This window comes from Juglans microcarpa x Juglans regia, chromosome 4S (assembly GCF_004785595.1).
Source record: "Juglans microcarpa x Juglans regia isolate MS1-56 chromosome 4S, Jm3101_v1.0, whole genome shotgun sequence".
NCBI classification, from domain to species: domain Eukaryota; kingdom Viridiplantae; phylum Streptophyta; class Magnoliopsida; order Fagales; family Juglandaceae; genus Juglans; species Juglans microcarpa x Juglans regia.
In genome coordinates this window covers 22,654,695-22,665,920 of record NC_054601.1, presented here as the reverse complement: position 1 = coordinate 22,665,920, position 11,226 = coordinate 22,654,695, and positions in this window count along the sequence as shown.

The window sequence follows — 11,226 nt, the reverse complement described above, 5'->3', positions numbered from 1 at the left end:
ATGAGATCGGACTAAAATTAGGAAATTGGACAAATGGGAGTCTCATAATCATTTTTTCGTATTTTCTCAAACCATACGTCCGATAGGCCCACAATGGAGTTATGACCTATGTGGATGTGAGTTTGATAGAGCTCGATGGTATGTCTTGAAGAACTGCGCACAGATTGACAACTACTTAAAGTTAGTGATGAATCTGCATATCAATATAAATTAAAATTCATGGAATATAATATAACTTGAACATGTGCAGTGACCATATACAACTACTTCGCCTAGATGGTGTAACTAACGTAAAAAGAAGCATGAACAGGAATTTGTCTTGTGGTTTGAACATACGATATTACTAAAAAAATATCTTATTATTTATGAACTTCATACTACTAAAATAGATGTTTTGTTATCAAACAATGATATAACTAGAATAATATTTATTGATGTAGGTTGCATCGAAATATGGTGATAATTCAGAAGAAATCTCACCAGAACTGTATGCTCTATCACGTGATCCATCCAGGCAGACCTTCCAATACTCAGAATGTTTGGTGCAGCGATATAGATTTCACACGATTGACAGAGAACAATATAGAAAAACTCAAAATTATGAAGCCGTAGTCGAAAGAAGCCATAGGGAGGATAACATTGACTTTTACAGAGTTGTAGAAGATATAATAGCGTTAAAGTACTTGAGGAGTATATGATCTTATTGTTTACATGTAATTTGTGGGTTGTCTCAAGTGCTAGGTTGTGAGTGCATAACGATAAATATTTTGTGAGTGTCACTACATTTCTCACATGGTGTGAGGACGATTCTTTCGTTCTTGCTTGCCAAGAAAATCAAACTTTTTATTTAGATGATTCGGAGTACGGGAAACCGGCGAGTAGTACAAAATTTTGCACTAAGAAATGTATATGATTACATTGCAGAGGCAGACGAACAACATGAAGAATTTGATAGTCCAACAAATGAAGAAGCATATCATGAAAACGAATCATGCATCAATCTATTTGTTAGTCCCATTGCGTAGAGAAGATGTTCAACCAGAAGTAATTGATGGTAGAATGTCAGAAGAATATGATTCAACTGAAGTGTCTAGTGAGGATGAGGGCGACTGGTCGAGCAAAACTGATAGTGAATGAAATTAATATTTGTGTAAGTATTATTGTTATAAATATCCATAACATTTTTTAGAATAATAATTTATTACAGTTCCAAACAGATATGCCTTTCAAACGCAAATCAACTTGTGTGCCATCTCCATCCATTACCGACTCCCCAATTGGTTCACCTACCATGAATGGTGGGCCAACATCACCAGGCCCAGAACTATGTATTTTGCCGAATTAAACACCACATTTATTGCTCGATTTAAGTAATATCCATTTTCAAGATAAAATAATTTAATTAAAATATGTTCTTTGATTACTGTATATATAGTTGTTGTAAGCTAGTGCCAGGGTCAAGGCATTACAAGGGGTTTCTACATAGAGAAAGTAAGAAAAGAGGAAAAAATTAAAGTTGATATTCTTGATGATCACATCGATGACTCTGGGGATTTGATAGCTTGGCTTGCTTCTTATGTTAGTGCCCTTACTCGCACATATGCACCGATGGCTACATCCTTCTAGGCTAAAGTTTCCTAAGATGTGAAAGAGCACATTAAAAATCGTTATCTGGTAATAAGTTACTTAGCAAAAAATTAAGTATAAAACGTTTATTTATAATTAGTTTGTATTTATACTAATTGCTTATAATTTTTTGAAAAATGAGTTTGAACTTAATTTTAGCTGGCTAGAGGATTGACTAACGGTTGAGGAGCTAATGTCTGATGCTTGTCGGATGTACAAAGGTGGATGCCAAGCACACTATCAGATGTTTAGTACTGCAACAGGTGGTGCGTCAAAATCCATTTCAAGCAATGCCATTGAACTAATGGGAGAAGGTTTATGATATGTTTGAATATCCTGCATATCAAGTAATTTCACTGCTATCTTTTTTTATGGTATATGATAGATGTATTAAACATATAGACAAAGTGATTTTTTTAGTAACGGAGTACTCTGAACAAAGTAAATAGAGCAAATTTAACGATACACCATCATGCGGGTTCTCAATCTTTTCATTGATTATCTAAAAAATTGGTAACGTTATACTAGTTCCCATTAAATATTAACATATATGTTTTTCTGATTTAAGTTATAATATAGATTTCCCTTTTGCAGGATGAAGAAAATCTTACTAACTATAATTTGATCCAATTGTATGCTAAAGCACATAAAAATCGTGATGGTGTTTGGACCAGCCCTGAAGCGGAAACAAATTATGTAAGTTTAAAGTTTTTTATTTTAATTGTCTAATAATATTTTTGTTACTTATACTAATTTTAATTTTTTTTTTATATATAGGACAAGATGATATCACTTAAGGAAACTGCTGCGGATCCATATGATAAATCATCTGTCAACAATGCTTAGATCTTTTTTCAAGTTCTTGAATCACATTTTGGATATTTGAGGGTCTTAGGACGTTGCGTGAAGCCATCCTCAACATCATCATCCTCTTCTCATGTCAAATCAATTAACAACTCTCAGGAATTAGATGAAGCAATGATTGAGATAGAACATTTGACATCCAAGCAAGAAGAGTTGCTGGGCCAATTAGATCATACAACGGATACTATAATGCCATATATGATGGATCTAACTCATTAATCATTCTCAATCCACCTTCTTTATATTTGACAACAATATCCCGATGAGCATCCTCAATACTAATATCACCAATAATAATTGCAACAATCTCATGACAGTTGGGCAAATTCTGTTATCTTCCATTTGTTGTTCTTGAACTAATAAGATGTAGTCTTATTTGATGAATATCATCCTCTGAGAAATGGTCCGTTACCATATGAAGAGCTTTCACCAATCCATTTGTTTCATTAAGCATTTGGACCAATGCAGTAAGAATTAATGATTCAATATTTTTATTAGAGGTGTTATGATTCAGTACATTCATTCAATTTTGGTACCTCATTCTCAGTGTCATAGAAGTATAACTGGGCAAATCGAGGATTAGAACCATCTATTGGATGTAGGGATTCAATTTTATGATTATTTTGATCATTAATTCAAAAGATGTAAGGATTGCCTCTACCATTGATATTATTGTCTACATTTCCATCCATTGAAGTCACAGTAAGAACGGTATTATAACTTCGTATTTATGTCTTAAATCTTTTATAACGTTGCACACCCATAGGACTTAACAATTTTTCTAAGATAGAAGGTGGCTTTTGAAGTAAAGGTAACACAACTTGACCTTCCATACAACAAAAAGAAAATCTCGGTAGAGTAGGCATCCTTGATTTTTGAGTTCTCTTTATACCATAATATTGCTCCACAAACTCACATTCATACGATAGAGGACCAAAATGTCAAGGCTCTGTATGTTTCCTAGAACGTAGAAAACAAAACCAAAAATCATCATTACTATTAATCCTATTGTAAAAAAATGAAGTTCGTCAGTTGTACTATCTCTGCTTTATTCACCATCAACACACAATATTGCTCCTCTAAGATTGCATAGCATGAAAAATTTTGTCTCTTAGAATATTTTCTCTAGTATCTTTCTTCATGTTCAAAATTCTTTATCAGACTTTTCACATTTCCAATATAGTGGATTTCACCCATAGTAACTTTCAGTGGTTTATCATCAGAATGTTGAACCGCACCGACATGTTTTTTAGGGGGTGATATTGACCAAAATCGCCTGATTAAGGGGGATAAAACTAGCTGGCATAGAGAGAGAGAGATCATTCCAAGAAAATCATTACAACAAAATCATTCTAAGAATCCCATCAACAAACCTCAAATAAATTGGAGATGAGAGAATCAGAAGGAGGGTCGAGAGCCTGAAATGGCGCAAATGGATGGAGGGAGAGAAGGACAGCAACAGAACAAGAACCTCATCAACAAATCTCAAATAGATCGATGACATTAGAGAGAGAGAGAGGGTGTGTGTGTTGAGAGGGATATGAGAGAATCTGAGAGAGAGAGAGAGAGAGCTTAGGAAGGAATGACATACTAAGGGGAACGGGGATGGGTGGCTCGGAGGTTAGGGCTGAAGCTTTAATTACCCAAATGACATCGTTTCATATATATATATTTTTTTTAAAACTGTGGGTATAAAATAATGTCATTTAAATCACTTAAGTGAAATGTCGTCGTTTTTCCTAAGATATATATATATATATATATATATATATATATATATATTGGCTGGTTTGGTGGTTTGAACCTGGTTATGACCGAGACTGAACCGGTCGATGTCGATTTCTAGTATTTCCTACCGCCGACTGACCAATCTCCACCGATTTCAATTAGTTCCAGACTTTGATCGCCGATTCCAGTCGGCAATGGTTGGTTCTGTCGACGACGGTCAATCCTGTCTGTTTCTGTATAGCCATAGTACTGAAGTACGTTATAATTAGTCAATAATTAGTTTATTCAAAAAGTTTTGAAATCCTTGTCATGGGTAGGGGTGTACAAGAACCGGTCAGGAACCGATTAGACCGACTGCCGGAGCACAGAACCAGCCAGAACCGGTTGGCGGGAGAGAGGATTTGAGAGAAAACCAATATTTGCGGTTCAGCATTGGTTTGAACCCCTGTGAAACTACTGAACTAGCCGATCCGTTTTTTTTAATATATGTATATAAAACGGCATTGTTTCACTTAAATGAGTGAAATGACATCGTTTTGCCAAGTAGAAGTTAAAAAAAAAAAAAAAACATATAGAACGGTGTCGTTTGACTTAAGGTGTCGTTTGACTTTAAGTCAAATGATGCCGTTTTGAATTAGGTTTAATAAACCGCCCTTCTTCTTTTTCTTCCTCACATCTTTTTCTTCCTCTACAACCCTAAACCCTAATGCGAATTAGACTCTCACTCGACAATGGACAGTGGACGCGACATTCCTCCTCTGTCATAGAGACGCCGACGCGCCACGTCGAGACCGACAATATCGATTTTCTCTCCCCAATTGACCAGTTTCGGCTAGTGCTGAGCTCTCATGGCAGACATCGTTGGGGTCTCAGTTTTGCTTAAAAACTGTGCCGAAGGCGTCGATTTTCACCCCTAGTCATGGGAAAGAAACTACTATATTTTGTTTTTGATACATTATATATATATATATATATATACACACTAATTCCTACTAATTATTTAAGACACGGAGTCTATGTCACACAATTGTTGTTTTATAGAGTATTTTTAGAGAAAAGTAGAATTATATTCCCTAACAAGTTTTAGTTCCCCTCATTATTAGGAGAAATTTTATTTACAGTCCTAATTGAAGGACTGCGTGTACAGTCTCATTGATGAATAAGGATAAAAAAAGAAAAAATATTATTTTAAAAAGAATATTATTATAATTTTAATTTTTTTAAAATATAACTGTATGTACAATTTCTATTTAGAGATTGTATGTAGACCTACTCCATTATTAACAAGTGGAAAACGAATTTCTTGTGTCTTAAGAAGTTCGATCGAAATGGTATATGGTCCAATCCAATTTTTGGTCCAAGAAGCCCAAAATACCAAACATAAGTACACAAGTCACCAAACACGGCCCAGAGGAAATCCTGTGCATGCATACCCATATTGGGCCTCTTTTTCTTTTAGATCAGATTTACATTAGATCTACTTTATATAATACATTAGATCTATTTTATAATAAAAAAAAAATATACAATCTCATGTATCATATCAAAACATGTCAATTTGTGAGTTCACTTTTATGAAATATTTTTGGCCAAAACATTTCTCAAAAAAGATAAAATGATTTTTGGAGCTTTTAAAGCAATATTAAAAATTTATTTATTGAGAAATAATAATTTCAAAGTTTTGTCCAAATTTAAGATGAGTTAATGTGAAAGAAATAGATACATGAAATAAGTTTACAATATATTTTTTTTCTAACCTTATAAGTTTAAAAAATTTACTAAGCATAATTTAAGGCTGCCTGAAAAATTTATGTGGATACTGAGATAGCAATAAATGCTTTAAGATTTTATACGTCTATCTCTCTCATACTTAAAATCCTTAAATTTAGACAAAAATTTGAAAGAAATTTAAATTTAGACAATAATTTGAAGGAATTTTGATAAAATTTGAAAGAAAAAGACTAATGGACGTTTTCAAATAAACTTAAAAATTTCAAATAAACTTTAATGTTGCGTTGCGACTTAATGTGTTTCCATATATTTTAACACATTAAGTCGTAAGGCAACATTAAAGTTTATTTGAAAACGTCCATTAGTCTTTTTTTTGTTTCATTTAGTTTCCGGAAAGCTTAGAGAAGGAAACATAAATGGGTCAATGCTAAACTTTGAGCGCCGGTCTCTTTCTCCTTTCAAAGCCTTTCTTTCTGGAAATAGTCGGGGACAAAGTGTTATACTTACCTTTTATTAGCATAACTACGGCTCAGGGCATACAGTTTGCAGGATAGTGCTTTGTTGGAGAAGTGCATAAGATATATGTAATTGAAGTCATTGGCCATTTTTTCCCAATTATATTGTGTAATGGTGGACGAGTCTCAGGATCTATAGAACACTTATAAAACGTACCGATAAAAAAAAAAAGAATTTGTACGAGTGTGCTAAATAGTTAAAAGGTTCAATTTTCATATGATGGTCGTTACACTTTGCTGGGTTTAGTTGATTATTATAAAGCTTAGTAGTAGTTTGCATTGGAATGAAGCACTCTTGATATTTTTTAGGTAACTGGTATGTTGATATAATGAATTTTTGGAATTCACTTTTCCGCATTAATCAAGTAGGTTTCGTAGTGAAATATGTTTTCTGGAGGAATCTTATACTCTATACTCTTTGAAACATTCTCTTGTATTTTCTATAAACTGCAGGAACATATAAAATCAACAATTGCAGAGGAGATTAGTTATTTTCTATGTTCATTTACTTTTATCTATTTTTTTTCTTTCCTGTCAATTTCCTTCTGTTGCAGATATCGTCATTCTTTTTATGTGGAATCAAATTACTTTGGTCTTGTTCTCTGAATGTTATAATTCCAGTATTTAGTTGATGTTTTGTTGTCTTGAGCAGAAACGAAAACCATTCTATCCAGAAACCTGACAGATATTTAACTTTCATTTTTTTCCCTTTTCATATTCTCTGTTGGCTCGTGGTTTTTGGTTTTTTATATTGTAGTTATTTCGTGATAGCCAGTCGTAGAGCCCAGCAAAACTATCGACTTTTTTGTGTGGATGGTTTTGCTTCTCTTACACATGAACTTGGGCAAGGTGCCACCTGAGAGCTGTTGACAATGTTGCTGGATCATCATATTGAATAATTGATTGCTTATGGTATAAATTGAGGCCAATGAGAATCCTCTGGTTTTACTCTGGAAGCTGTTTCTATTATTCTCCTTAATTCTGTGAAGCAAGCACATAATCTACTAGGGAACTGTTTTGTATCCATGCTGGCTGAGAGCATCTATGAATATATTGAAAGTTTCTTTTCCTACACAAACACTTTAACCTTGAGTCAGTGTTTGTGAATATATTGTAATCTGGGTGTCTTTAAAATGATGGCTGCATTTGGTAGTACCAAACTCTTTTTTAGCCTTTTGAGAGATCTTTCCTGGGGCACAAACTTTTGATGGGTAAAAATGAGTTCAAAATTTTATTTTGTGAATATATGGTAGTTTTCTATAAAACTTGACATAACATTTCCTGTCCAGCAGAGATAGCCTATGGGAATACCCTAACTCACACAATTAAATAAAAACCATTCAAAACCAGAAATGAGAAGAATATACAGCTTTACGTTGCATCTCCCCCACTCCTTCTGAAAACAAGAAAAAGGATTTGGAAGTCCCATCTAATATATCATTGATATATATCATTGATCAATAAATAGAATTTTGAAATTTAACTAATAATTGAATACACTTTTTATTTGTTATAAGTGACCATTATTTAACGAAAGTTATTGTGATCACATGATTACTGAGTTATCTCTTTTTTCAAAGTTAATGTGCTGCATTGCAAAATGCACAAAAGTAGCCGGCAATAAACTTATATAAAATTAACATATTTGGAGAACATTGCAACACAGACTTCACAAAGAGAATGGATAATTCAACTTGGTGCAGACCTTGATCAACTCTAGCAACAGAGTCACAAAAAATTGAATGCGCTCTCAATTAATCCCATAGAAGATTGAATGATCAAATCTTTTGTTTTCTAATCTATCCAAACATGTAATTATTAAACTTCACTAACTTATCATTATCCAAATATATTTCTTAAAATTTACTTTTTTTTATGCATTAAATTATGCTTTAATTAGTTTATTTTTGTAAAAAATCATTTTTTTATTTATTAAAAATCTTGTCTTACCCAACTAGACAAACGTGCCTTGTACGTTGCTCCGTCCTAGTATGTAAAATTTGTATAACTTATTTTCCATAATATCATTGTTAGAGTATAACTTCACATATTGAAAATATGGAACTAAAGTCAAAAGAAGAAAAAGTCTAACAAAGTATTGTAACAGAAGAAGAGTTAGTTAGAGCGTTGACTTTAGTTCCATATTTCCGATATGTGATGCTATACTTCAACAATAGAAGTCATGAGTTTAAATTTTGAATTGCATTAAAAAAAAAATATTAAACCAAAAATCGTCATGTTTTGATTAAATATCCCAGCTCTGTGATGCATTTTTGTGGTCAACTTCTTGTTGAGCAAAGCTTAGCCACTGCGAGTAGACCAATTAATTATCTAACCAGATGCCAAGATATAGCAATGGTGTTACATTCATAAGCACATACAATATTACTTCACTAGCTGGTGCATGCATGTCACTAATTTCTCTGCCCCCGGCCAGAAGGCTTCGTTTGGATCCATAACTACTCTCAACTCATCATTACAATTTTTTTAAATTCCAACACAAAATATAATAAACAATTTAACTTTTTTAAATTTCAAAATGATAATAATATTAAAAAATAAGATTCTAACAATATTTTATCATCTCAACTCAACTTAACTCAACTCACTTCAACATCCAAACGCAACCTTAGTATGGGTTGAATTATCTGCATAGCTAGTTGCTTTAACAGATCCAGAATTTAATTAGAGACCGCTGGTTTGGATCATATATAGCTAGGGCTGTCAATGCTTTTGATTCAATCTAATAAATCTATGACAAATTGCCCCACTAATTGGACCATAGAAAGTGTAATGCAAGTTTGAGTCTTGACACCCAAAGAATTAAGCAAAAACCTAAAATTAGGGGTGTAATTGGTTTGATCCGGTATGCTTTGTATATATTTTAGAATCGAACCGGTATATACCGATTTTGAAATTTTATAAATCGATATCAAATCGATTGTCGATTGACTACCGAAACCAAGACTTCCAGTTTTTCCCGTTTCAATCTAATCCGGTCCCCTTTTTTCGGTTTTACGAATTATCTATGTTAGTAGTAATATGATATTTACATATACTAAACTATTAGTCTATTTATATTATAGTATAAATATATTATTTTATAGTAATTAACACATACTAGTATAATATTGAATTTAACTATAGTTTATATAAGTTCTAGACTTTTTATATGAGTATATATGATCAATGCTAACATAGGCACTTTTCATGAATTTCATTATATATTGTATTGCATAGGAAGGTTTCCTTTTATACACAAGCAACATAATCATTTCTATTACGGTAGAGAATAACAAGACAAATGAAGACTATTCTAGAATGTATTATTTTGACCCTAGTGTGTGTATAACAGAATTGTCTAGATTAATATGCCCCCTTGAGTCTAGTGGGGTATTTACAACAGTGAGACTCGATCTAAACATAAAAAATTTTTCTGAGACCAATGGTTTGGTCAGAACATCTACAATTTGATCCTTTGAGCTACAAAATAAAACTTGTAAAGTCTTGACAGCAACTCTATCACAAACAAAGTGATAATCTACATCTATGTGCTTGGTTTTTGAGTGATAAACTGGATTAGCCCAGAGGTAGGTAGCTCTAATGTTGTCACATCAGAGTGTAGGAGGCTTGGATAAGAAAATTCCAAATTCTCTAAGCATGATTTGAAGCCAAATTAAGTCAACAATTGTGGAGGCAAGAGCTTTGTATTATGATTTTGTACTAGATTTGGCCACTGTTTTCTGCTTTTTGGAGCTCAATGATATGAGATGGTTCTCTAAGAAAACACAATAGCCACTGGTGGATGTTCTGTCATCTGAACAACCAGCTCAGTCTACATCTGAGTATTCATGTAATGTTAAGGAAGATGAGGTCTTGAAAAACAAACCATGATTAATAGTTGATTTCAGGTACCTTAAGATTCTTTTAACAACAAACTAGTGTGTTAATTTAGGACAATGCATAAATTGACATACTTTGTTTACTGCAAAAGATATGTCTGGTCTTGTAAAAGATAGGTATTGTAGTCCACAACAATACTCTTAAATAATGTACTATCACCAAATGAAGGGGAATCAAATTGAGAAATTTTAAGTGAAGCTACCATGGTAGAGGTTGCTGGCTTGGCAGCCAACATATTGCTTCAAATAAGCAATTCTTTAATGTATTTTCGTTGAGACATGAAGAGCCCAGAGTTAGTGTAATCTATTTCAATGCCCAAAAAATAAGAATGTCTGCAAGGTCTTTGACAGGAAAGGCCAAACCCAAATCATGAATAAATTTATCAATCATATTTGGTTGTGAGGAAGTTACTACCATATCAGCAAGATAAATAAGTACAAACAGATGTAGATCACAACGATATAGAATAAAGAGAGAAGGGTCAAACTGAGTTGCTAAAAAACCATACCCATTCAGCCAAGCCCTCGGTACCTATTTAAGGCCATATGTTGCCTTGTGCAATTTACACACATGAGTTGGGAATTTGGGATTAATAAAAACCTGTGGTTGCTACATGTAAACTGTATCAGAAAGCTCTCCATGTAAAAAGACATTTTGAATGTCTAGTTGACGCAGGGGCCAACCAGAATTCACAACAACAGAGACTATTAATCGAATGGTGGAGGGCTTTACTACAGGACTAAATGTTTCATTGTAGTCCAAGCCAGATTGTTGGTGGTAACCCTTGACTACCAACTTGGCTTTTCTATGCTCAAAGGAGCCATCAGAATGTAATTTCGTACAATAGACCCAACGACAA